The following is a 21,558-nucleotide window of genomic DNA, read 5'->3' on the forward strand; positions in this document are numbered from 1 at the left end:
GGGTATTGTTAATAGAGTACTTGCCCAGCATGCTTCAGATATTGGATATTGTTAATAGAGTACTTGCCCAGCATGCTCCAGATATTGGGTATTGTTAATAGAGTACTTGCCCAGCATGCTTCAGATATTGGATATTGTTAATAGAGTACTTGCCCAGCATGCTCCAGATATTGGATATTGTTAATAGAGTACTTGCCAAGCATGCTCCAGATATTGTATATTGTTAATAGAGTACTTGCCCAGCATGCTCCAGATGTTGTATATTGTTAATAGAGTACTTGCCTAGCCTGCTCCAGATATTGTATATTGTTAATAGAGTACTTGCCTAGCCTGCTCCAGATATTGTATATTGTTAATAGAGTACTTGCCCAGCATGCTTCAGATATTGTATATTGTTAATAGAGTACTTGCCCAGCATGCTCCAGATATTGTATATTGTTAATAGAGTACTTGCCCAGCCTGCTCCAGATGTTGTATATTGTTAATAGAGTACTTGCCTAGCCTGCTCCAGATGTTGTATATTGTTAATAGAGTACTTGCCAAGCATGCTCCAGATATTATATATTGTTAATAGAGTACTTGCCCAGCATGCTCCAGATGTTGTATATTGTTAATAGAGTACTTGCCCAGCATGCTCCAGATATTGTATATTGTTAATAGAGTACTTGCCCAGCCTGCTCCAGATGTTGTATATTGTTAATAGAGTACTTGCCTAGCCTGCTCCAGATGTTGTATATTGTTAATAGAGTACTTGCCAAGCATGCTCCAGATATTATATATTGTTAATAGAGTACTTGCCCAGCATGCTTCAGATATTGGGTATTGTTAATAGAGTACTTGCCCAGCATGCTTCAGATATTGGGTATTGTTAATAGAGTACTTGCCCAGCATGCTCCAGATGTTGTATATTGTTAATAGAGTACTTGCCCAGCATGCTCCAGATATTGTATATTGTTAATAGAGTACTTGCCTAGCCTGCTCCAGATGTTGTGTATTGTTAATAGAGTACTTGCCCAGCATGCTCCAGATGTTGAATAGGACCACAGGACTGCACAACCTAAGGAAGGTTATACAGATATGGTTCCAGCACTTGGAAGACAGCAAAAGGAGAATTATAAGTTCAATGATATTCTTGGCTCCTTAGCAAATTAAAATAAATAAACATTGAAGGGAGGACAGGGGAAGCCAGTTGTGGTGACAAAAGTCTGTATTGTCACCATTGGGAGCTGAAGCAGGAGAAATGCCAGGAGCAGGAACAGGATCATGAACTGCCTGAGGGACAGTTCACCAAAGGCTAAAAATGAAAAATAAAATCCCCTGCTTTTCAGATCTGGACAGAGTGATCCATGACACTTTACAAACAGCTAGAGCTTAAAGAGCCTTTCCCTCAAATGGTCAGACACATGAAAAATAAATGTTATAAAACTTGCTACTTAGCCAATAATGAAACCCCTATCCCCTGGACTCTATTTTCTGGCCCACAATTCTGCCTACTTTCCTGGAAGCCACAGAGGCACTGGGGAGCCCAAGTAAGATCCTGCCCTATGCCTGCCATCCCCCCTAAAAACCAACCCAACAGTTGTAAACTACACCTCATCCCCTCACCTCCATATTGCAGCACAAAATTTTGGGAAACCTCTGAATTCCTATAGGCCATTGCCAATTCTAGACCCCAGATGCAACATTGGAACCAAAAACCCCAAAGGTCACATATGTGTACAAAAATAACCTGCACAGACAATGTACTAGATCTGCAGACTCACTAGTGACCAGAACACTGGGACCCTCAGGGCATAAGACCAGAAAGAAAACAGAAACTAAAAATAAAATCCAGAAAACTCCCAGAGTTTAGGCAGGTCTGAAACTTTTACAGCTCCTCTTGCCTTGGTCTCCTATATTGTGCAACAGTGGAGTGGGGGATACTTTCCTAAACTAGATTTCTACAGGAATTGGCTACAAAAATGGGATTAGAGCAATTTGTTACAAATATAAAATAGGGATATGCTGTTACCCATCTCCTTGCAGGTACCTAGTCCAATTCTAAGTCCATACAATAGTCTTTTTTTTTTTTTTAGTAATCCAACTTGGCTTTATTCAAGTCATTATTAAAGCATTAAGGCAAATCTTAAAACAAGAAACAATAATTGCAAATCTTCATGCACAGCAAATGCTTTATACCCAAAATGTGCATCTACTGTGATTCAATAGTGAAACAAGGGATCAAAATGAATGCAGGTGAAAGATCAAAGATGTAAGAAAAGCTAGCAAAACTTTAAATCATTATAAGTTTTTAATATAATCCAAAGTTGTAGACTGGGAAATTTTAAATCATCAAAATAAGTGCTAAAGAAAGTATAGTATAAGTAAAATCTTTATGATTCTTCAAAAAGAACAATTCAAATTTCTTAAAATTATCTGACTCATCCATCCAACTTCCATGTTTATATCTAAGAAGACTGAAAATATATGTAAGCCAATGCATAACTCTACAAATATCTCTATAGCCTAAACATGGACAAGTCGATAGCGACATAAAAAATGATATAAAGACAATTAGGAACATATATACAGTGAAATTTACATTAGCAATAAAAAGGAATTTTTTCCTCCAAAACCTGGGTAGAATAAAATTTATTCTAAATTTAGTACCAGAAACAAAAGTATCAGAGGAAAAACAACATACTCTGAATGACTGCACTCATTTAAAGTAAAAATGAACTTATAACAAGATTAAAGAAACTACTATATTATGTAAAGAAATAAGAAGAGGTAGGCAGAAAAAGCACACATTGATTATCCTGGGGGGTGATGAATAAGTTATATATTACAGTTTTGATAGTGCTGTTACAAGTGTACACAGCTTTCAAACTTGTTGAATTCTATGTTTTGAAGACACAGTTTATCCACTCTTTTAGAATTAATGAAAGAAAGGTATTTATGAAATATTAAAGGTAGAGGCAATTCGCAGTGCTAGGAAGTTCAGTTAAGTTTACAGGAAAATGTTAATTGGAAAGAAGACAATGGCTACCTGCTAATGACTAATGGCCATTGTCTCATTGCTTGTTCAGATAAGGGACTGGTATGTTGTTAGGGAGAAGCACCACATTTCTATCATGTATCATTGGTAAAGTGGGTAATATAAAAGCTGCTGTGTACTCTTAAAAATAAGTATTATATTGAAAATGACTTGTGAAATCAAATTATTTAATACACCATAAATAAGAAGTGTCCAAGATTAAGGAAGTCACATCAATGCTTTGCTTCAAAAATATAAGGTAGACTAGTATTTAAAACATGAAGGAACAATTTCCAAATGTAAAAGACAATACACTATTTTAATGACTGAATAATGACACCCAATTATACTGAAGATTGATGTTTTCCTTTTTTTTTAGAGAATACTTTATTAGTTTTTGTAATCAAACCCACATAGATAAGACCTTACATATTTAATACAGTGTGTTACCCCTGTACAAATGGAAAAAACTTAAGTTCAACATTTCTAGACCAATATGGCTGTTAATTTCTGTACAGTGCTAACTCAACACAGTAAACGGGGATACTTTTTTCCAAAGTTGACAGCACAGCTAAAGTTTCAAAAAATTCAAATTATATATCTGTATATATATATTTATATAAAAAGACCAATAATAGCAGTGTGTTATGCATCAACAGCAGCAACAGCTTTTCCAGGTTCTGCAGTCATCTGAACAAAACTGTAGAGACATCCAGCACCCTCCATTAAAAAAAAAAAAGTAAAAAAAACAAAACCCGAGAAAACAGCACAGTTCTGTTACTCTTGTGGTACCTGGCACCATTTTTTTTTAAATTAGCTTCTCAATCATCATCTGGAAAGAAAACATTCTGAGTAACATCATTAAAAACAGCTCTGATAAAGCACGGTCACTACTACGTATCATAATGCAGGTACAAGCTATTTTACATCCACAGAGGTATGATACATTACTGTCCTACATCTATAATACTAGAGGATACAATTTAAAAGGCATTATTTGAGACTTGATTCTACTTTTCCAGCAGAGGGCCCAAAGGATGGTGTGACACAGCTTTGTAAAGAAACATACTCTAGACAGGATTTCCTTTCACTAGTGGCACACTTCTAAGGATTCATTCTCTCCATGAATGTCAGCTAAAACCGTTATTAAAAAAATGAAATATCCCTAGAACAAAACCGTATAACCACCGGATTCACATGAAGATGACCTAGTGGAGACAAGCTGGACCTCACCTTACCAACAAGCTATCAAATCTGTTATGTTTAAACAGTGAGACCTCCAAGGAAGGAGATGCCAAGTAGTGCTTCAAAGCTTCGGACCACAATCAAACACAGCATCCTTTTCAACAGAAGCAGAAGCTCATCTGAATATGCTCAAGGATGCTGACATCAACATTTAATCATCTCCTCACTCATCCAGGAGGAAGGGGAGATCAGTTACTACTGTACTTTATTGTGTTCAACCAAATCACCATGTTACAAAAATAGCAAGCTGCCATAATAAAAAATAAGGCTCCTCTATCCAGCACCAGATAGCATCATTTTACTTTCAAGCCTAGAAATTGCACACTTGTATATAAACCAACCGAAGATGAGGATTGAGAGTTCATCTTGGTGGATTTTTCCTTTGATGAATATAAAGTGTCCTTCCTTATCTTTTTTGATGACTTTTAATTGAAAATTGATTTTATTTGATATTAGAATGGCTACTCCAGCTTGCTTCTTCTGACCATTTGCTTGGAAAGTTGTTTTCCAGCCTTTCACTCTGAGGTAGTGTCTGTCTTTGTCTCTGAGGTGTGTTTCCTGTAGGCAGCAGAATGCAGGGTCCTCATTGCGTATCCAGTTTGTTAATCTATGCCTTTTTATTGGGGAGTTGAGGCCATTGATGTCGAGAGATATTAAGGAATAGTGATTATTGCTTCCTGTTATATTCATATTTGGATGTGAGGTTATGTTTGTGTGCTTTTCTTCTCTTTGTTTTGTTGCCAAGATGATTAGTTTCTTGCTTCTTCTAGGGTATAGCTTGCCTCCTTATGTTGGGCTTTACCCTTTATTATCCTTTGTAGTGCTGGATTTGTAGAAAGATATTGTGTAAATTTGGTTTTGTCATGGAATATCTTGGTTTCTCCATCTATGTTAATTGAGAGTTTTGCAGGATACAGTAACCTGGGCTGGCATTTGTGTTCTCTTAGGGTCTGTATGACATTTGTCCAGGATCTTCTGGCCTTCATAGTTTCTGGCGAAAAGTCTGGTGTGATTCTGATAGGTCTGCCTTTATATGTTACTTGACCTTTTTCCCTTACTGCTTTTAATATTCTTTCTTTATATTGTGCGTTTGGTGTTTTGACAATTATGTGACGGGAGGTGTTTCTTTTCTGGTCCAATCTATTTGGAGTTCTGTAGGCTTCTTGTATGCCTATGGGTATCTCTTTTTTTAGGTTAGGGAAGTTTTCTTCTATGATTTTGTTGAAGATATTTACTGGTCCTTTGAGCTGGTAGTCTTCACTCTCTTCTATACCTATTATCCTTAGGTTTGATCTTCTCATTGAGTCCTGGATTTCCTGTATGTTTTGGACCAGTAGCTTTTTCCGCTTTACATTATCTTTGACAGTTGAGTCAATGATTTCTATGGAATCTTCTGCTCCCGAGATTCTCTCTTCCATCTCTTGTATTCTGTTGGTGAAGCTTGTATCTACAGCTCCTTGTCTTTTCTTTTGATTTTCTATGTCCAGGGTTGTTTCCATGTGTTCTTTCTTGATTGCTTCTATTTCCATTTTTAATTCCTTCAACTGTTTGATTGTGTTTTCCTGGAATTCTTTCAGGGATTTTTGCGACTCCTCTCTGTAGGCTTCTACTTGTTCTCTAAGGGAGTTCTTTATGTCTTTCTTGAAGTCCTCCAGCATCATGATCAAATATGATTTTGAAACTAGATCTTGCTTTTCTGGTGTGTTTGGATATTCCGTGTTTGCTTTGGTGGGAGAATTGGGCTCCGATGATGCCATGTAGTCTTGGTTTCTGTTGCTTGGGTTCCTGCGCTTGCCTCTCGCCATCAGATTATCTCTAGTGTTACTTTGTTCTGCTATTTCTGACCGTGGCTAGACTGTCCTATAAGCCTGTGTGTCAGGAGTGCTGTAGACCTGTTTTCCTGTTTTCTTTCAGCCAGTTATGGGGACAGAGTGTTCTGCTTTCGGGCGTGTAGTTTTTCCTCTGTACAGGTCTTCAGCTGTTCCTGTGGGCCTGTGTCTTGAGTTCACCAGGCAGGTTTCTTGCAGGGCAAAAGTTGGTCCTACCTGTGGTTCCAAGGCTCAAGTTTGCTCGTGGGGTACTGCCTAAGTCCTCTCCGCGGCGGCAGCAACCGGGAAGATCTGCGCCGCTCTTTCCGGGAGCCTCCGTGCACCAGGGTTCCAGATGACGTTTGGTGTTTTCCTCTGGCGTCTGGATGTGCACAGAGTGCAGTCTCTTCTGGTTTCCCAGGCGTGTCTGCCTCTCTGAAGGTTTAGCTCTCCCTCCCACGGGATTTGGGTGCAGAGAACTGTTTATCCGGTCTGTTTCCTTCAGGTTCCGGCGGTGTCTCAGGCGCAGGGGTCCTGCCGCTCCTGGGCCCTCCCCTACGGGAACCCAGAGGCCTTATACACATACAATAGTCTTAAAAGTCTCAGCAAATGTGTTCTGTTTCTCTTTCCTTGCTCCCTCTATGTCTCCTTTACTAATCTGGACATTGATATACCAATTTCAGGGCCCTTCCATCTGCTGCTCCTTTGACCGCACACGCATATGGCCTCTTTTCTCATTCACATCAACTCTGATCAATTTTGTCTCTCTCGTGTGAATCCTGTCCTAGCCTTGTAGTCTACAAGCACGAGCTCACCCCTCAAGCGCTATCTTCTTCCACATGTTACGTTTCTTTCCACTGCACCCATCACCGTTTGCCATGATTCCCTCATTTCCTTATAGTATGTTTCCTCAGTGGAAAGCATGTGCCAAAAGGGCAAAGAATTCATTCTGCCCCATGCTCAGGTGTAGTGGGTGATGTGAGGTAACTGAAGAAATAAAAGCTTGAGTGTGCTGTTCAGCTCTGCAAGGACAGGCTGGCCTGACTGTGAGATTCTACAGGTTGATTCTATATCTGCTAGGACTTTAACAAAGACAGCATAAATCCCAATAGTACGTAGCTGTCCCTGAGAACTCAACAAAGACACGGGGCTGCCTTCCCTTCCTTTACAGAGTAGCCCCAAATCCCAAATACTCAAGATAACAGATCTGGTTCTGCTGCTGTGAACCCAGGTGCAAAGGAAGAGGGTCACCTGCCCTATGTATGTCTACTGCTCACTGACCTTTCCCATACAAGAGCACAACAGGTAGTTGCCATAATTCTGACTGAAGGTCCTGACATCCTAGGAGCTAGCATCTCAATACCAGGAGAGAAGACAGACAGGAACTATGTTTCACTGTCATAGCTCTGTGAGATGAACAAATGCTTACATCCCTGGCTGGCAATCAGGGTAACTTGCAGGGACCCAGGTGAACATGCCCTGGACCTGGTGCCACAGCCCAAGCCTTCCCTGCAGCAAAATGATTGCTGATATGTATTTTATTCTGTTCTTACCACAGACCAGAAGCTGTTTTTCTGTTCTTCTGAAATGCTCCCATTTTATACATAAGAACATGAAGGTGACAAGGTTAGTGTCCTCAAGGAAATGAACTCTGCCTTTTCTCTCAGCTGTATCCAACAGAGAAGAGCTATCTGTTCTTTGACAATTGTCTCAAAAAGTCGAATCATTTATATTCCATTAGGTTTTGCTTCCTCCTAATAGAACACCTAAAATTTTGCCCGTAGACCTATGGTCCCTTTCATCCAAAGTAATCCCTACCATAATGGCTGCTACGTTGGCATCATTTAGAATCTTCCTTTAAAATAGATTCTAACTCTCCACTCAAGACTATGATATAACCCTCATCCCCCCTACACACCTACTTGACCTAGGTCTCACAGATTCCAGAAACCTCACATGACTAAGAGGTAACAAAATGGTATCCAACATGAAGCATAACCTCAACACTCCTCTCTCTCTCTCTCTCTCTCTCTCTCTCTATCTCTCTCTCTCTCTCTCTGTGTGTGTGTGTGTGTGTGTGTGTGTGTGTGTGTGTGTGTGTGTCTGTAGCAGTTCTGATTGGCTTGCAACTGATTTTGTACATAGGCTGGTCTCAAACTCATAGAGATCCACCTGCATGACTCAGGAGAGTGCTTGGATCACACATAACTTCTAAATTGACACTTTAAAACATCTTATATTTTGGCCACTTCTCAGCCTAAGAACTGGGATCCTTGTCTTTATCCTTACACTGGATCCCTATATTCTCCCCCATTTACTTTGCCATCTACCACTGACTAGAGACCCACTCTGGCAGCCAGCACCTCTAAATAGAGTACAGCATCTGGAATAGCACCATCCAGGTGAGTCCTAAATATCTCTCCTTGTCTTTCCCATGCATACTTCACAGAACTCTGACAGCTTGATGTAACTCCTTAGTCTTACTATAAGTTCTTTAGTCATACAAATTAAGAGATGGTCTTAGCTGCTTTGCTGCAAAGATGTTATAATGCTAGAATCAAGAACAGAATATGCCCACTCCTCATATATTAAGCAAAGGCTGCATAATAAGAAATACAATGAGCTTTCATGACATACATTAAAAAGAGATATAGAAATGGGACAACTTTGTGTTCAAGGAAAAGCATTAAAGTCCAAAGGCAAAGCCACAGGTGTACACTATGATGAAGGAAGGTCAGAAAAAATTGCTTTGAACTCATAATGATCAGTAAGAAGGAAACCCTACTTTGAGCTTGCTATCAACATCCTTCTGTAACTCCCACTTTATGTAACATTTTATGCCTCTGAGGTAATTTTCTAAATAACTTTTTGTCTAAGAACTTATAAAAAAGAGAAAAAGAAATAAAGTTAGTTGGATGGCTTGGCATTCATCCACCCATCCATTCATCCATCCAAATCTATGTATCTCTCTAAATGTACATGTATAGATGTGTGTGTGTGTGTGTGTGTGTGTGTGTGTGTGTGTGTGTGTGTGCAGGCATGCATGAATACTAGTTTTGTGCATGAGACGGGTAGTTTGACCCAACAATAATGTGAATGTGTTAATATTCCAATGAGAATGTGAATGAAAATGTAAATGTATATATGAATGTTTCAGTGCATATTTGCTTGTTTTAAGGATTTCTGTTCTTTTCCTTTTCTGCCTTTCTGGTTCACAAGGAGTTAACTAGCCTACTCAGAAAGGCTTCTGGCTACTTAACAAAGAAAGAAGTCAGACCAATAAATCCTTTACCTAATCCCTCTGCTGTTAGCAACAAATGTCAATAGGTCCAGAGACCTGTAACTTCTGGTTTCAGAGTAACTTAAAGTCAAAAGTATGCCTTATTATAAAGAGCAAACCTAATCTCTCCCAAGACCAAGTCTTGTCTGCACTGACAACTGCTCCTGACCCCATGCTCACTGCCCAGCTAGCAGTTACCTTTAAGAGAGAACCCGAACTCTGGTAATATCCTTCTATTTAAAGGTCAAAAATGTCCAGGCAGCTGCCCTGAGCTCTGCAAAAAAAAAAAAAAAAAATGGAGAACTCCATTTCCCAGCAGGGCTTCCTATTCTCTACGTTATCTGCAGAACTAGACCTTTATACTGTACCTGATGAATATCATGTAATCCTTGCTGAAATTATAGGTCCATCTTCCTGGAATGCACCTCCATGAAAATGAGATGCCCCAGTACCTTAAGCCTTGGCCAACGAAACTTCACGCTAAGAAGAAACCCTTCCCACTTTCCAAGGTTTATATAGTCCTTGTTCACCCTGAATAAAGATCGCAAGCTGTTTTGTTGAATATCATCTAAGAGCTGTTTCATTGAATACCATCTAAAAGAACTGTAATAATAAAGTCTCTGGAGAAGATCTTCTCCTCCTGGCATTCAGTGCTGGACCAGGATCCTGCTAATCGATCCATTCAGGACTTCAACCCATACTTTCCTGCTCAGTATGCATCAACGCTCAGACACCCTGACTGAAGAAGCCAAAAATGTAACCACACTAGTATGGTGATCCAGGCCAATAACCCAGGCACTTTCCAAGCAGAGGGAGGAGAAACAAGAGTTCAACATCATTCATAGCTATACAGAAAGTTTCAGGACAACCCAAACTATTGAGACCTATGCAGTTTCTTCCTGAATCTCTCTGTCCTTATTTTTAGAGAAAGCATTTCCAATTAAACCTGGAATTCCCTGTTTTGGTTAGAGTCTGGCAATCATACCCCAGGGATTCTCATGACTTGGCCTGTGACAATTCAGAAGCCAGGAGCGGTGAGAAATTAGGGCATTTGTTAGAAAATAATATGTCCCCAGACACCTGTGATCCCCTCCTAGAGAGAAGGATTGAGCATAGAGCAGACAAAGGAGTCTCAAAGCAGTCTTCCAGACAGAAGACACTCATTACCTCACATGTTAGAAAATGGCCTCCTCTAAAGATTTAAAAAGCCAAAGATTCCCTCAAGACACAAGTTGTATAATAAAGATGTATGTTTTGTGTGTGTGCATGAGACTTGGTAAATGTTGAATTCTAGGCTCCAACAATCATTGTAGTGCAGATCAGACTGCAAATATTTATGTTTTAAATTTAAAATATAAACTAGGTAAGTCTTTCTAACAACTAGTTTTAATGTTCATGAGCAGATTTGCCTACACTACCTTTTCAAGATGTTGAGAAAGATGCTTTGCAAGCACATGTTGGATGCTGGGATGGTTGGTTTTTAATAAGAGGATTTGTGGATTCTTTGTTGCAAAGGAAAACAGTGCCTTATAGGGTTTGACTACAATTTTAATTTAGTCTTTAAAATTAGAAGTAAAAAAACAAAACTACAAAAGAAATTAAAACCTCAGTAAATTAGTTTTTATAAACATTGTTACCCAAAATTGAGTGGGACTTTTATGGACTTCCTTCCAGGAAACAAGGACTCCAACCTCAGGCCTATATTAGGCCTGACCCTTGGTGCCCTGTATTTGTACTTAAAATCTTTTTGATGGAAAATATATTAGTGATTGAAACTTCTAGTACAGTTGGGAGTTCTTCGATTTGAAAACTGTGATATTTGCATGAGATTGTTTGAATCTTGTTTTCTAGTCTTTCCCCTTCCCAATCATAGTCTGAAGGCAGATTCTTCTCTTGATAAAGGAACACAAAAATGAACATCTTACTTGTAAATTGATAACTAGTAACTAGTGGTGATTGAGATAGTAGAATTCTTTACAGCCTAATCCTAGGTAGCCTTAAAGTCATGTATCTTAATTACTTTTGAACTTGTATTCACCTTGTCTTTACAAGATATCTTATTTATATTTTCTTTTTCAAAGCTGTTTTATTTTGGACCTACTCTTTTTTTTAAGTAGTCAACATGTCCTTTATTTACATATAGTATAATTTTCCATCAGAAAAGTCTTCCCTACATGTAATAAATACATTTATCCCAGTAACAAGATACAAAGTTAATGAACAAAAACAAATGAGAATAATAGTAAAAAATGAAACTGGGACATTTCACAATAGGCTCAAAATATTATACTAGTTTATAAAAATGGTAGTAGTTGATGCACCTCTTGAGTCTAAGATTACGTCTATAATTAGCTAGGATCCCAGTTTCAAACACTAAATTCCACTTATTGAACTGGCTTTAAGTCAAATTAGACAGCTATTGGCTAGCCACAAAACATAAGTGCTACTCTTTTTTGCACCCTATGGATATCTTACCTTACCAGAGATTGTGCTTCACAGGCCTTGCACCTGATAAAGCCTGTTGTTGGCTCCTCTCCATTGGAAGATTTTATAGAATCATTTTATGGAACAGGGGATTTATGGATTTCTCCTAACTTTTGTTTTAAAAATGTGAATATTCAAATAATATTCATATATTTATGTTATTCAGTAGAAGATTAAGTTTGAATTTTAATAAGAAAATGATTTTATTGACTCATTTCTTTTTTTCATTTCTCATAAATGATATTTTATTTATTTATTTTTTATTTTATTTTTTTATTAACTTGAATATTTCTTATTTACATTTCGAATGTTATTCCCGGTTTCTGGGCAAACATCCCCCTAATCCCTCCCCCTCCCCTTCTTTATGGGTGTTCCCCCACACACTCCCCCCCGTTGCCGCCCTCCCCCCAACAATCATGTTCACTGGGGGTTCAGTCTTAGCAGGACCCAGGGCTTCCCCTTCCACTGGTGCTCTTACTAGGATATTCATTGCTACCTATGAGGTCAGAGTCCAGGGTCAGTCCATGTATACTCTTTAGGTAGTGGCTTAGTCCCTGGAAGCTCTGGTTGCTTGGCATTGTTGTTCATAAGGGGTCTCGAGCCCCTTCAAGCTCTTCCAGTTCTTTCTCTGATTCCTTCAATGGGTGTCCTATTGTCAGTTCAGTGGTTTGCTGCTGGCATTCGCCTCTGTATTTGCTGTATTCTGGCTGTGTCTCTCAGGAGCGATCTACATCCGGCTCCTGTCTGCCTGCACTGCTTTTCATCTATCTTGTCTAATTGGGTGGCTGTATATGTATGGGCCACAAGTGGGGCAGGCTCTGAATCGGTGTTCCTTCTGTCTCTGTTTTAATCTTTGTCTCCCTATTCCCTGCCAAGGGTATTCTTGTTCCCCCTTTTAAAGAAGGAGTGAAGCATTCACATTTTGATCATCCCTCTTGAGTTTCATGTGTTCTGTGCATCTAGGGTAATTCAAGCATTTGGGCTAATAGTCACTTATCAATGAGTGCATACCATGCATGTTTTTCTGTGATTGGGTTACCTCACTCAGAATGATATTTTCTTTTTTTTTCTTTTTTTTTTTTTTTTTTGGTTCTTTTTTTCGGAGCTGGGGACCGAACCCAGGGCCTTGCGCTTCCTAGGTAAGCGCTCTACCACTGAGCTAAATCCCCAGCCCCCAGAATGATATTTTCCAGTTCCAACCATTTGCCTATGAATTTCATAAAGGCATTGTTTTTGATAGCTGAGTAATATTCCATTGTGTAGATGTACCACATTTTCTGTATCCATTCCTCTGTTGAAGGGCATCTGAGTTCTTTCCAGCTTCTGGCTATTATAAATAAGGCTGCTATGAACATAGTGGAGCACGTGTCTTTTTTACATGTTGGGGAATCTTGTGGGTATATGCCCAAGAGAGGTACAGCTGGATCCTCAGGTAGTTCAATGTCCAATTTTCTGAGGAACCTCCAGACTGATTTCCACAATGGTTGTACCAGTCTGCAATCCCACCAACAATGGAGGAGTGTTCCTCTTTCTCCACATCCTCGCCAGCATCTGCTGTCACATGAGTTTTGATCTTAGCCACTCTCACTGGTGTGAGGTGAAATCTCAGAGTTGTTTTGCTTTACATTTCCCTTATAACTAAAAATGTTGAACATTTCTTTAGGTGTTTCTCAGCCATTTGGCATTCCTCAGCTGTGAATTTTTGTTTCGTTGTGAACCCCATTTTTTAATAGGGTTATTTGTCTCCCTGCGGCCTAACTTCTTGAGTTCTTTGTATATTTTGGATATAAGGCCTCTATCTGTTGTAGGATTGGTAAAGATCTTTTCCCAATCTGTTGGTTGCCATTTTGTCCTAACCACAGTGTCCTTTGCCTTACAGAAGCTTTGCGGTTTTATGAGATCCCATTTGTCGATTCTTGATCTTAGAGCATAAGGCATTGGTGTTTTGTTCAGGAAATTTTTCCCAGTGCCCATGTGTTCGAGATGCTTCCCCACTTTTTCTTCTATTAGTTTGAGTGTATGTGGTTTGATGTGGAGGTCCTTGATCCACTTGGACTTAAGCTTTGTACAGGGTGATAAGCATGGATCAATTTGCATTCTTCTACATGTTGACCTCCAGTTGAACCAGCACCATTTGCTGAAAATGCTCTTTTTTCCATTGGATGGTTTTGGCTCCTTTGTAAAAAATCAAGTGCCCATAGGTGTGTGGGTTCATTACTGGGTCTTCAATTCTGTTCCATTGGTCTACCTGTCTGTCTCTGTACCAATACCATGGAGTTTTTATCACTATTGCTCTGTAATACTGCTTGAGTTCAGGGATAGTGATTCCCCCTGAAGTCCTTTTATTGTTGAGAATAGTTTTAGCTATCCTGTGTTTTTTGTTATTCCAGATGAATTTACAAATTGTTCTAACATTTTGAAGAATTGGATTGATATTTTGATGGGGATTGCATTGAATCTGTAGATCGCTTTTGGTAAAATGGCCATTTTTACTATATTAATCCTGCCAATCCATGAGTATGGGAGATCTTTCCATCTTCTGAGATCTTCTTCAATTTCTTTCTTCAGAGACTTGAAGTTCTTATCATGCAGATCTTTCACTTGCTTGGTTAAAATCACGCTGAGGTACTTTATACTATTTGGGTCTATTACAAAGGGTGTCGTTTCCCTACTTTCTTTCTCAGCTTGTTTCTCTTTTGTGTAGAGGAAGGCTACTGATTTATTTGAGTTAATTTTATACCCAGCCACTTGGCTGAAGTTGTTTATCAGCTTTAGTAGTTCTCTGGTGGAACTTTTGGGATCACTTAAATATGCTATCATATCATCTGCAAATAGTGATATTTTGACTTCTTCTTTACCAATCTGTATCCCCTTGATTTCTTTTTGTTGTCTGATTGCTCTGGCTAGAACTTCAAGAACTATATTGAATAAGTAGGGAGAGAGTGGGCAGCCTTGTCTAGTCCCTGATTTTAGTGGGATTGCTTCAAGTTTTTCTCCATTTAGTTTAATGTTAGCAACTGGTTTGCTGTATATGGCTTTTACTATGTTTAGGTATGGGCCTTGAATTCCTATTCTTTCCAGGACTTTTATCATGAAGGGGTGTTGAATTTTGTCAAATGCTTTCTCAGCATCTAATGAAATGATCACATGGTTTTGTTCTTTCAGTTTGTTTATATAATGGATCACGTTGATGGTTTTCCGTATATTAAACCATCCCTGCATGCCTGGGATGAAGCCTACTTGATCATGGTGGATGATTGTTTTGATGTGCTCTTGGATTCGGTTTGCCAGAATTTTATTCAGTATTTTTGCGTCGATATTCATAAGGGAAATTGGCCTGAAGTTCTCTTTCTTTGTTGGGTCTTTGTGTGGTTTAGGTATAGGAGTAATTGTGGCTTCATAGAAGGAATTCGGTAGTGCTCCATCTGTTTCAAAATTGTGGAATAGTTTGGATAGTATTGGTATGAGGTCTTCTATGAAGGTCTGATAGAATTCTGCACTAAACCCGTCTGGACCTGGGCTCTTTTTGGTTGGGAGACTTTTAATGACTGCTTCTATTTCTTTAGGAGTTATGGGGTTGTTTAACTGGTTTATCTGTTCCTGATTTAACTTCGGTACCTGGTATCTGTCTAGGAAATTGTCCATTTCCTGCAGATTTTCAAGTTTTGTTGAATATAGGCTTTTATAGTAAGATCTGATGATTTTTTGAATTTCCTCTGAATCTGTAGTTATGTCTCCCTCTTCATTTCTGATTTTGTTAATTTGGACACACTCTCTGTGTCCTCTCGTTAGTCTGTCTAAGGGTTTATCTATCTTGTTGACTTTCTCAAAGAACCAACTTTTGGTTCTGTTGATTCTTTCTATGGTCCTTTTTGTTTCTACTTGGCTGATTTCAGCTCTGAGTTTGATTATTTCCTGCCTTCTACTCCTCCTGGGTGTATTTGCTTCTTTTTGTTCTAGAGCTTTTAGGTGTGCTGTCAAGCTGCTGACATATGCTCTTTCCTGTTTCTTTCTGCAGGCACTCAGAGTTATGAATTTTCCTCTTAGCACAGCTTTCATTGTGTCCCATAAGTTTGGGTATGTTGTACCTTCATTAAATTCTAAGAAGTCTTTAATTTCTTTCTTTATTTCTTCCTTGACCAGGTTATCGTTGAGTAGAGCATTGTTCAACTTCCACGTGTATGTGGGCGTTCTTCCCTTATTGTTATTGAAGACCAGCTTTAGGCCGTGGTGGTCTGATAGCACGCATGGGATTATTTCTATCTTTCTGTACCTGTTGAGGCCCGTTTTTTGACGAATTATATGGTCAATTTTGGAGAAAGTACCATGAGGAGCTGAGAAGAATGTATATCCTTTTGCTTTAGGATAGAATGTTCTATAAATATCCGTTAAGTCCATTTGGTTCATGACTTCTCTTAGTCTGTCTACGTCTCTGTTTAATTTCTGTTTCCATGATCTATCCATTGATGAGAGTGGGGTGTTGAAATCTCCTACTATTATTGTGTGAGGTGCAATGTGTGTTTTGAGCTTTAGTAAGGTTTCTTTTATGTATGTAGGTGCCCTTGTATTTGGGGCATAGATATTTAGGATTGAGAGTTCATCTTGGTGGATTTTTCCTTTGATGACTATGAAGTGTCCTTCCTTATCTTCTTTGATGACTTTTAGTTGAAAATTGATTTTATTTGATATTAGAATGGCTACGCCAGCTTGCTTCTTCCAACCATTTGCTTGGAAAGTTGATTTCCAGCCTCTCACTCTGAGGTAGTTTCTGTCTTTGTCTCTGAGGTGTGTTTCCTGTAGGCAGCAGAATGCAGGGTCCTCGTTGCGTATCCAATTTGTTAATCTATGTCTTTTTATTGGGGAGTTGAGACCATTGATGTCGAGAGATATTAAGGAATAGTGATTATTCTTTCCTGTTATATTCATATTTGGATGTGAGATTATGTTTGTGTGCTTTTCTTCTCTTTCTTTTGTTGCCAAGACGATTAGTTTCTTGCTTTTTCTAGGGTGTAGCTTGCCTCCTTATGTTGGACTTTACCATTTATTATCCTTTGTAGTGCTGTATTTGTAGAAAGATATTGTGTAAATTTGGTTTTGTCATGGAATATCTTGGTTTCTCCATCTATGTTAATTGAGAGTTTTGCAGGATACAGTAACCTGGGCTGGCATTTGTGTTCTCTTAGGGTCTGTATAACATCTGTCCAGGATCTTCTGGCTTTCATAGTCTCTGGCGAAAAGTCTGGTGTGATTCTGATAGGTCTGCCTTTATATGTTACTTGACCTTTTTCCCTTACTGCTTTTAATATTCTTTCTTTATTTTGTGCATTTGGTGTTTTGACTATTATGTGTCGGGAGGTGTTTCTTTTCTGGTCCAATCTGTTTGGAGTTCTGTAGGCTTCTTGTATGCCTATGGGTATCTCTTTTTTTAGGTTAGGGAAGTTTTCGTCTATGGTTTTGTTGAAGATATTTACTGGTCCTTTGAGCTGGGAGTCTTCACTCTCTTCTATACCTATTATCCTTAGGTTTGATCTTCTCACTGAGTCCTGGATTTCCTTTATGCTTTGGACCAGTAGCTTTTTCCACTTTACATTATCTTTGACTGTTGAGTCGATGATTTCTATGGAATCTTCTGCTCCTGAGATTGTCTCTTCTATCTCTTGTATTCTGTTGGTGATGCTTGTATCTACGGCTCCTTGTCTCTTCCTTTGGTTTTCTATATCCAGGGTTGTTTCCATGTGTTCTTTCTAGATTGCTTCTATTTCCATTTTTATTTCCTTCAATTGTTTGATTGTGTTTTCCTGGAATTCTTTCAGGGATTTTTGTGATTCCTCTCTGTAGGCTTCTACTTGTTTATTTATGTTTTCCTGTGTTTCTCTAAGGGAGTTCTTCATGTCTTTCTTGAAGTCCTCCAGCATCATGATCAAATATGATTTTGATACTAGATCTTGCTTTTCTTGTGTGTTTGGATATTCGTGTTTGCTTTGGTGGGAGAATTGGGCTCGGATGATGCCATGTAGTCTTGGTTTCTGTTGCTTGGATTCCTGCGCTTGCCTCTCGCCATCAGATTATCTCTAGTGTCACTTTGTTCTGCTATTTCTGACAGTGGCTAGACTGTCTTATAAGCCTGTGTGTCAGGAGTGTTGTAGACCTGTTTTCTTTCAGCCAGTTATGGGGACAGAGTGTTCTGCTTTCGGGCGTGTTGTTTTTCCTATCTGCAGGTCTTCAGCTGTTCCTGTGGGCCTGTGTCTTGAGTTCACCTGGCAGGTCGCTTGGAGCTGGAAGGTTTGTCTTAGCTGTGGTCCTGAGGCTCAAGTTTGCTGGTGGCGTGTTGCTTATGAGCTCTCCTCGGGGGCAGCAACCAGGAGGACCTGCGCCACCCTTTCCGGGAGCCCCCATGCACCAGAGTCCCAGATGGCGTTTGCTGTTTTCCTCTGGAGTCAGAGATGTGGGCAGAGTGTAGTCTCTTCTGGTTTCCCAGGTGTCTGCCTCTCTGAAGGTTTAGCTCTCCCTCCCATGGGATTTGGGTGCAGAGAACTGTTTATCCAGTCAGTCCCTTCAGGTTCCCGTGGTGTCTCAGACGCAGCAAATTTCCTGCTCCTGTGCCCTTATCCAAGGGAACCCAGAGACCATATACAGTTTCCTCTTGGGCCAGGGATGTGGGCAGGGATGGGCAGTGTTGGTGGTCTCTTCTGCTCTGCAGTCTCAGGAGTGCCCACCTGTCTCAGCGGTGAGCTCTCTCTCCCATGGGGTTTGGGAGCAGTGCTACTCTTTTCTTTTTTTTTTTTTTTTTTAGTTGGGCATAATTCATAAAAGGCTACATCGCTTTGATGAGACTTATTACATCTTAGGTTGTCTTTCTCTACTCTTCCAAGAAGGGTAATTTTACATTTTAAGATTTACTTTTAAAGTCATGACATGGGATACTTCAAATTTAATGTAATGCAAGCTCACACCATCCATTCTTCTCTGAATGTGGACAACAGAAGGAACGACTTACCTGTTAGCATTCTATTATCTCTGTATATTATTATCTTTGCAAAAAATCAAGGTATACCTAAGGTTTCCTGGTTGACTCATGTGAGGTAAGCTGATAGTCTTAATTCAGAACAATCTGTTTGTAGAGATTTATAGTCTGTGTGTACCGCTGGCTAAGTGTAATGGTTTCTACAGAAAATGTGGTACATCTACACAAGGGAATATTCCTCAGCTATCAAAAACAATGACTTTATGAAATTCATAGGCAAATTGATGGAACTGGAAAGTATCATCCTGAGAGGTAACCGAATCACAGAAGAACACACATGGTATGCACTCATTGATAAGTGGCTATTAGCCCAAATGCTTGAATTACCCTAGATGCACAGAACACATGAAACTCAAGAAGGATGACCAAAATGCGAATGCTTCACTACTTCTTTAAAAGGGGAACAAGAATACCCTTGGCAGGGAATAGGGAGGCAAAGATTAAAACAGAGACAGAAGGAACACCCATTCAGAGTCTGCCCCACATGTGGCCCATACATATACAGCCACCCAATTAGACAAGATGGATGAAGCAAAGAAGTGCAGGCTGACAGGAACCAGATGTAGATCTCTCCTGAGAGACACAGCCAGAATATGGCAAATACATAAGCAAATGCCAGCAGCAAACCATTGAACTAAGAACAGGACCCCCGTTGAAGGAATCAGAGAAAGGACTGGAAGAGCTTGAAGGGGCTCGAGACCCCATATGAACAACAATGCCAACCAACCAGAGCTTCCAGAGACTAAGCCACTACCCAAAGACTATACATGGACTGACCCTTGGCTCCAAGTTCATAGGTATCAATGAATATCCTAGTAGAGGCACCAGTGGAAGGGGAAACCCTTGGTCCCACCAAGGCTGAACCCCCAGTGAACGAGACTGTTGTTGGAGGGCGGTAATGGGGAGGGGGAGGATGGAGAGGGGAACACCCATATATAAGGGATGGGGCAGAGGTTAGGGGGATATTGGCCTGGAAACCAGGAAAGGGAGTAACATTTGAAATGTAAATAAGAAATACCCTATTTAATAAAGATGGAAAAATATATTTTATATAAAAAAATATCAAGAGTGGCTGGGGAGATATCTCAGTCTTTGAATTGTTTAGTGCAAGTATGCAGAAGTAAGCCTAGAATGCATGCTCCTCCTTTTTTTCAAAAGAAACAATTCCAAGTAGAGCAGTAAACTGGAATATCAGGAGTGAGGAGGTAGCGACAGTAGGTCTCTGGAGAGATAGCTCAGTGGTGAAGAGTGTTTGCTTCTCTTACAGAGCACTCAAGTCCTATTCCTAGCCTCACCAATGGGTGACTTACAATCTCCTGTAACTCAAGCTTGAGGTGATGTGATGCCCCTCCTCTGCCCTCTGGGGGCACTGAACTCACATGCATTTATGCCAACTCCAATGCACACACACACACACACACACACACACACACACACACACACAAATAACTAATTTTTTTTAAATTTGCAGCAAGTGGACTGTGCCACCAGACAGAAGAACTGGTAATGTTGAATCAGGTTCAAAACCCTGATAAATCGCATAATTGAGAAAGGCAGGTGTAACCCAGTTCCCAGCCAGGCTGTACCTATCCTGGGAAACATGACCATGACACCCTACCTGGAGGACCATACCTACTAGTCATGTAGGACAACACCTGATGCTCTTCCCTATGCAAATAAAGTATCCGTAATATTCAGACTGAGTCAATGGGAAGCATCTACCTCTGGTTCCCACTCACCCCAAAATATACTGATAAGGTCCTTGTCCACAAGGAATAAAGTGCACAAGTTATTTCACCAAGAATCATCTGAGGGTGCTTGTCTCTGAACTGAAACACTCCAGGGAAGAGTTTTCTCTCCTAAAGCACTCATTTATGGACCCTGGCACTGGCCATCAGTCTAGCAACAGATGTGTGCTGCTGTGGTTACAGGATGCCTTTTGTGGCTGATTGTTTGATCGCAGCCACCTCCCACCACTCACCTTGTGGCTCTGGCTAAGGCTTCTAACTGACTGCCATCATTAGCTCTAGGGCTGCCAACTGAGCAGAGATATGGATGGATACAAGCACTGCCCCGGCTTCCCATTAGAGAACTATAACACTTTGGCCATTCCAGCCAGGCCAGATCCCCCACAGAATCTGTTGTCCCAGCCATGCTACAAATCCTCCCATTGCCTCCTGTCTCTCCTGAGATGCTGGCTAGCTATGCTGTGGTATACCAGTGTTGAGGAAGAAACACAGACTGACAAAAACAATTATAAGTTTTTCTTAAAAGAAAAGGTAGAGTGCAACTGAGAAAGACACCCAACAGTAACCTCTGACCTCCAATCTCATGTTCACATATGTGGATAGACACAGAGCAACACATGTACACACACACACACGCGCGCGCATGCACACACACACACACACACACAAGCATAAAAACTAAATGAAGTTCCATAAAGTTTACAGAATATCTTAACGATACTATATTCTCAATGATATGAGGGATCTCAAATTGATTACAGTCAATTTACTTGAATAAAAAACATAAATTTCATGAAAGTGTTACCATAAAACATGACACTTACGGAAAGTTTAGTGCTTCAGACTGGAAAAACAATATAGCCATGTGTCAACTCAGGATCCTTAGCAAGAATCTTATATACATGGGAGGTGACACATAAGACTCTCTTCTCCACATCCTAAAAAGCAAGCAG

Source organism: Rattus norvegicus, chromosome 5 (genome assembly GCF_036323735.1).
Source record: "Rattus norvegicus strain BN/NHsdMcwi chromosome 5, GRCr8, whole genome shotgun sequence".
NCBI lineage: Eukaryota > Metazoa > Chordata > Mammalia > Rodentia > Muridae > Rattus > Rattus norvegicus.